The sequence below is a fragment of the Dendropsophus ebraccatus genome, chromosome 1, assembly GCF_027789765.1.
Source record: "Dendropsophus ebraccatus isolate aDenEbr1 chromosome 1, aDenEbr1.pat, whole genome shotgun sequence".
NCBI lineage: Eukaryota > Metazoa > Chordata > Amphibia > Anura > Hylidae > Dendropsophus > Dendropsophus ebraccatus.
Genome location: NC_091454.1, coordinates 198,188,355 through 198,196,116, shown reverse-complemented (window position 1 = coordinate 198,196,116; position 7,762 = coordinate 198,188,355).

Sequence of the window (7,762 nt, the reverse complement as noted above, 5' to 3'; positions counted from 1 at the left end):
GATGAAGTAGCAGAACTGAGATGGTGACACGGTGTAGCAGAGCTGAGATGGTGACACGGTGTAGCAGAGCTGAGATGGTGACACGGTGCAGCAGAGCTGAGATGGTGACACGGTGCAGCAGAGCTGAGATGGTGACACTGTGCAGCAGAGCTGAGATGGTGACATGGTGCAGCAGAGCTGAGATGGTGACATGGTGGTGCCGCCTGTAAGCTGGGATGGTGAGCGGGCAGCACGAGTGAGCCGTGGCTGACAAGGAGGGATGCCATGATTGAGCCCAGCGGAGGAGGGGGCGCCGGTAAGCCCTGCCGCAGGTCACGGGAGGTGCCGTGGAAGAGCCCAGCGGGGGAAGATGTCTCAGATGGTGAGCGGGCGACACGAGGGAGCTGGGGTTAGGGTTGTGAGGGGTGCCGCCAGTAAGGAAGGTGACGGGAGGTGCCGCATATGAGCACGGTGGGTGGGGGGGGGGGTTGTGTTGCGGGCGAGGGGCGCGAGTGAGCCGCGGGTGACGGGGGGCACAGTCAGGGGGTGAGCTCTGGGGCTGGAGGGGGGGGGGGGGGGGGGCGCACACGGTACAGTTGACTGGGGTGGCTGCAGTTACAGAGGGAGACAGTGACAGCTGCACTGATCACTGTCTCCCTTTCTAACATCAGCCACCCCCAGTCCTCCTTCACTTCAGTTTGGCTGGGTTACAAGCTAACCCGGCCCATTGAAGAGAAGGAAGACACGTGATGCCGTCTTGGAGGGTGGGGGCCAGGAGCAGGGAGTGGTGACGGGTTGGACTGAGATCTGATGATTTTATGCGTTTGGTGGGGGTGAATGCACCTAGATAACAGCAAAACTGTGCAGAATCTTTAATACCTTGATATTGGAAAGATGGAAAGCTAGGGGTGAGCAACGTATTAATGCAAAAATAATTTGGGGGGGGAATACCCCTTTAAATCTGTCAGATTCCTGCTTTGTGTACATAAGACCTTACATTGTAGAATTACTCTTAGGAGGTTAGACTTATAATGTCTTTGTCATTTAAAAAAAAAAAATTGACATCATAGATAGAGACTTGAGAATAGTTTTGATCAGTCAGGGTCTGGATAGTTAGGTCTGTACTGATCCCTACAATGAGCAGGAAGGAGCTCTGAGCTAGGCATTTCTCTTCCTATATAGCACTGCTCGCTCCACTTGAGAGAAGAGCTCAACTCGGTGCTTCTTCCTGCTCATTTTAGCAATCCTCAAGACTACGCACACAGTCCCCAACAGTTCAACTTTAACAATGTCTCCATGATGTGAATAGTTCTTTTAAATGACTATTTTCATCTTAAAAGTAGCCTACTTTCAGGGTCTATAATGGCATACTGGTAGAGAAGTATGCCAACCTATCCTATGGCATACCCGTGCTGGAGTTCTGGCCCAAATGTAGTCTCCTATAGACTATGTCTAGTACATTGCCGGGCATATATTGTTTACAAGATATAAATATACACTTAGAAATGGACTGAATGTAGTCACTAGTAGATGATTCGGCATTGGTAGCCATGATATACATCAGTATACTGTATACAGGGCCATATTTACCACTAGGCAACCGTGGTCCGGTGCCTAGGGCAGCACCTTGCAGGGGGGCAGCACCAGAGAGCAGGGGGAAAGAAAAAACTAATTTTTTAGTTTTTATTTTTTTAGTTTCCCTCCTCCCATTCAGACTTGCCAGTAAATCTGGTATCTTTTCCAGGGGGGTGGGGGGTATGGTGGTATTGGTCAGGTCTGGTATCGCCAATAGGTACGTGAAGATGGGGCGTCTTCAGGTTTAGTGCCTAGGGCAGCAGCAGCTGTTAATACAGCCCTGACTGTATACACTATGCCAGTGTACTCTGTGAATGTAGCCTATTGGGATTAATATAGGGGGGGGGGGGCATCTGACCTTCAGACAAAGTTTTTCTATAGTTGTTTAAGCTGTAAAGCATACTCAGCAGGGGTTTTAACTTCTAATTCTATTATTAACTTTTGCTAATTCTATTATTAGCTCTGCATCTTACCAGGAAGAAAATGCAACAATTCAGTCAGTATAATATCACTGTGTGGTAACAGAGGTTTTGGTGTGGTGTGACAGGAGAGCTGACCATACAATGTGAGTACCCCCAGCATTCTCTGCTACTGAATGTGGATGCGTAGCACCTGTACACATGAGCGATGAAGACTTGACCCCCTCTGTGTGCAAAGGACTGACACTTCCTGTGATTTGTCTTTTATTTTGAAAAGAGAAAAGACCACATATTTGCACAGTGGGAGCACAGACCACAGTTTCACAGGAAGGGAGGCACCTAGTGGCCATATGTATAATGTTGATTTAAACCTACAATATATTGCAAAACAGCTTGCAATCACAACCCCTATTCATTTCTAAAAAAAACACAAACAAACAATTCTTTCAAATCAACTGGTGCCAGAAAGTTATATCGATTTCTAATTTACTTTTATTAAAAATCTCAAGTCTTCCAGTAATTACCAGCTGCTGTATCGCCTGCGGGAAGTGGCATTCTTTCCAGTCTGGAGAGCAGGAGAGGTTTTCTGTGGGGATTTGTTCCTGACATGGACAGAGGTGGCAGCAGAGAGCACTGTGTCAGACTGGAAAGAATACGCTACTTCCTGCAGGACATACAGCATCTAATAAGTACTGGAAGACTTGAGATTCTTGTTTTAATAGAAGTAAATTACAAATCTCTGGCACTTTCTGGCACCAGTTGATTTGAAAGATTTTTTTTGTGAACAATCCCTTTAAACATGTTAAATAAATAGATATTTATTGCAGCATTATGGAAAGTTGCATGGAAATTATTATTATTATTATTATTATTACGAAGTCTTTTCTTGACATGGACAGCCAGATGCTGGAGCTTAGTTAGTTGCTGTAAACTTGAACAGGCCTAAAGGGCAACAGAAGAACGTTTATGGCGAATACGGCTGGGCCTATCCCTTGACCACCAGGTAAATCTTCCCCTACTTATCTTGTGTGTCCTGAGCACGATGGCAAAGCCCAGGGACAGGGTGTTTCTGGTTCCTGTGCTGATGCAGCTGTACAGTGGGTGGTGACTGATATAGTGTAGAGGCACTTAGCATGGAGTACCAAGTGTCCAGGAGGCGGTCCTGCAGCAAGGTAGCAAAAAAGGCACAAAGCTCTCATACTCGCCTACCAAGCTTCCCCAGGGTTCTCCAGTGCCATCTTTGGGTCCCCAACTGGGCGCTACTTCCGAACAGCCTTCTCAGCCAATCACTGGCTCCATCACTGTCCCGCCTCAGTCAATGATTGGCTAAGCGGGCTGTTACTGCAGAGACAAGTCTGTCTGTAAAGTAGCAACCACAGCGTTAAACAGGGAAATAAGTTAGGGGAGGACCCCAGGGAAGCGTGTAAGGAAAGTATGGGTTGTTTATTATTTACGCGGCAACCCTAGGCATAGCTGATTAAAAGATGAATGCCTGCGGTACAATGAAATGCAATCTGCGGGTGACTGGTCTCATAAACACACATAGTGGGACACTGTGTTGGTGTGAACAAAGTCCTAAATCTCTCAAACTCATCCTGGACCCTGCCCAAACACATTCTACTGCTTCTCTACATCTTGCTGTCGGGTTAGGAATCCTGCCCGTAATGGGGGGAAAAGTAATTAAAAAAAAAATTCTGAAAATGTAATAAAATAATTAACAATTAAAAAATACACCAAAAAAAGCATAGAAATACAGGATACATCATATAGCTGTGGGCCCTACCTCTGGGTCTCGCACCTGTTCTGAGGTTGAGGGCTCTGCTGTGCCTCTCCAGCCGGGTCGCAGATGACTAAGATGCTGAGTACAGCTTAGCGGTTGTTTTGCGCAGTTTGCAGAGCTTCCTTTGATCGTGAGTTGCAGAAACATTATTGCACCACATGCTCCCCCGTGTGTAGTAGCGGTCTTTGGCACCAAGCACCTCAAGCAATCGCCCACGCCCTACTCTTCTCTTGTGCTTAAGACCGCTAGACAGGGCCGCTGCCCCGCTCGCTGCTGTGATCTGAACTGTAACTATGAGCACTCGTAATGAGCGCTCAGTTACATGCAGCAGCACTGACAGAGCACTCTTGTGGCCGCAGGAAGTGTTTTACCTGCGGTCACAAGTGGCCGCTCTGTCCTTGTGGTGTCGGTGCTCCAGTGATATCACTGGAGCATCGGCGCAAGGACAAGGGGAGCGCAGCCTCTTGTGACCGCAGGGAAAACCCTTGCGGCCACAAGAGTGAAGAGAAGAGGAGACGCCCGGACCCAGGTGAGTATAAGTGTTTGTATTATTGTGTTATATACTATATGGGAGGGGGAGCACACAGGGGCCTGTGTAACTGGGGGAGCGCACAGCGGGGGTCTATATAAATGGGGGGAGCACACAGTGGGGCTATATAATGGGGAAGACACAGGGGGGCTATATATAACTGGGGGAGCACACAGGGGGGCTATCGACTACTGGGGCTTCACAGAGGGGTCTATATACTACTTGGGTCAGCACACAGGGGGTCTATATACTACTTGGGGCAGCAGAATGGGGTCTATATACAACTGGGGGAGCACACAGGAGGTCTATATACAAGTGGGGGAGCACACAGGGGGGCTATATACTACTGGGGTAGCACACAGGGGTCTATATACTACTGGTGGGACACACAGGGGGTCTATATACTACTGGGGAACACACAGGGGTCTATGTACTACTGGTGGAGCACACAGGGGGTCTATATACTACTGGGGGAACACACAGGAGTCTATATACTACTGGTGGGGCACACAGGGGGTCTATATACTGCTAAGGCAGCACACAGGGGGTCTATATATAACTGGGGGGCACACAGGGTTCTATATACTACTGGGGCAGCACACAGGGGGTCTATATACTACTGGAGGAGCACACAGAGGTCTATATACTACTGGTGGGGCACACAGGGTCTATATACTACTGGGGGCAGCACACAGGGGGTCTATATATAACGGGGAGCACACAGGGGGTCTATATATAACTGGGGGCAGCACACAAGGGGTCTATATACTGCTGGAGGAGCACATAGTGGTCTATATACTACTGGGGGAGCACACAGGGATCTATATAATAGTGGTGGAGCACACAGGGGGTCTATATACTACTGGGGGAACCACACAGGGGGTTTATATACTACTGGAGGAGCACACATGGGTCTATATCCAAGTGGGGGAGCACACACGGGGGCTATATACCACTGAGGGAGCACACAGGGGAGCTATATACAAGTGGGAGAGCACACAGGGGAGCTATATACAAGTGGGGGCAGCACATAGCGGTCTATTGTTGTGGAGTGCGTGTCGAGGGGGGGGGCCGCAGACATAACTTCACTTTGGGCCCCAGAAATGTCAAGACTGCCCCTGCCCGTGTGTAACGTCTATTCACTTGTATGACCGCCATGCCTTTCACTGCTATGGAAATGATGTATTTTACCATATTTTAAAAACCATTTATTTATGGATGGAATGAGCCTATATTAAAGTCTACAGGAGGGAATACAATACACACGTCTCTGTATTTCATCAGTATTCTCATTTATTTGGTCATCCATCGTCGTCATAGAAATCCTTGAATCGTATCATCAATGTAATTGCCAGGCACCTCCTGGTTACCATGACAACCTGGAGCCTTTGTTAGGCCTTGCTGCCTGCTGTGACTGATTTGCTTATATAGCTTGCCTATGGCAGACTCTACTAGTAGAGCGCGGATCACATACATCACAGACATCAAACTTGCGGCCCTCCAGTTATAAAAAAAACTACAATTCCCAACTTACCTTTTTTTTTTTTTATTTTGCCCTAAAATAATGTTGTTGTTTTTTTCTGAATTTGTGATACATGATATGGTTAAAGGTATGTTTGAAGTAACCTAAGACTTCCGTCACACTTACTATTTTATTTTTCACTATGGACATAGCATTGATTTTCAGAAAAAAAGTAATGCATCGCTCAATCGTCAAATAAACTGGTGTTAGAGATTTGTAGTTTACTTCTATTAAAAAATTCTCCAGTCTTCCCATACTTATCAGCTGCTGTATGCCCTGCAGGAAGTGGTGTATTCTCTCCAGTCTGACACAGTGCTCTTTGCTGCCACCTCTGTCCATGTCAGGTACTGTCCAGAGCAGCAGCAAATCCCATAGAAAACCTCTCCTGCTCTCCAGATTGGAGAGGTTTTCTATGGGATTTGCTACTGCTCTGGACAGTTCACGTTTTGGACAAAGGTGGCAGCAGAGAGCACTGTGTCAGACTGGAAATAATACACCACTTCATGCAGGACACACAGCAGCTGATAAGTACTGGAAGGCTTGAGATTTTTTTTCATTTTAATAAAAGTAAATTACAAATCTCTGGCACTTTCTGACTCCAGTTGATTTGAAAGAATTTTTTATTTTTTTGGGGGGAGGGTGAACTACCCCTTTTAAGTGGAAGTTCTGCATCACAATGAAAATTAGGTCTATACTAATGCATTATGGTAAACCTATTTCCAATGTACAAGCATTTCTTAAAAATGTATCATTTGACTCCCTGATCCCCCATGTGCTGCTTTGTTTTGATAAACTGTTGCCCTTAGTTACGGCCCATGGGGCAACCACTAGGTTGGGTCACTTAGGGTTCTATTACTCGGAGTGAAAATCTGGCGAATCAGGCTCCATGTAATAAAGATAACGATCAGCCAATGACATCTGGCAAATCAGGCGGATTCTGCAGATCATCGCTCCATGTAATAAAGATAACGATCAGCCAATGACATCTGGCAAATCAGGCGGATTCTGCAGATCATCGCTCCATGTAATAAAGATAACGATCAGCCAATGACATCTGGCAAATCAGGCGGATTCTGCAGATCATCGCTCCATGTAATAAAGATAACGATCAGCCGATGACATCTGGCAAATCAGGCGGATTCTGCAGATCATCGCTCCATGTAATAAAGATAACGATCAGCCGATGACATCTGGCAAATCAGGCGGATTCTGCAGATCATCGCTCCATGTAATAAAGATAACGATCAGCCAATGACATCTGGCAAATCAGGCGGATTCTGCAGATCATCGCTCCATGTAATAAAGATAACGATCAGCCAATGACATCTGGCAAATCAGGCGGATTCTGCAGATCATCGCTCCATGTAATAAAGATAACGATCAGCCGATGACATCTGGCGAATCAGGCGGATTCTGCAGATCATCGCTCCATGTAATAAAGATAACGATCAGCCAATGACATCTGGCAAATCAGGCGGATTCTGCAGATCATCGCTCCATGTAATAAAGATAACGATCAGCCAATGACATCTGGCAAATCAGGCGGATTCTGCAGATCATCGCTCCATGTAATAAAGATAACGATCAGCCAATGACATCTGGCAAATCAGGCGGATTCTGCAGATCATCGCTCCATGTAATAAAGATAACGATCAGCCAATGACATCTGGCAAATCAGGCGGATTCTGCAGATCATCGCTCCATGTAATAAAGATAACGATCAGCCAATGACATCTGGCAAATGAGGCGGATTCTGCAGATCATCGCTCCATGTAATAGAGATAACGATCAGCCGATGACATCTGGCAAATGATGCGGATTCTGCAGATCATCGCTCCATGTAATAGAGATAACGATCAGCCGATGACATCTGGCAAATGATGCGGATTCTGCAGATCATCGCTCCATGTAACAAAGCCGGCGGGGTCTGATACGCAGATCGACGTGGGGTTCAGGGG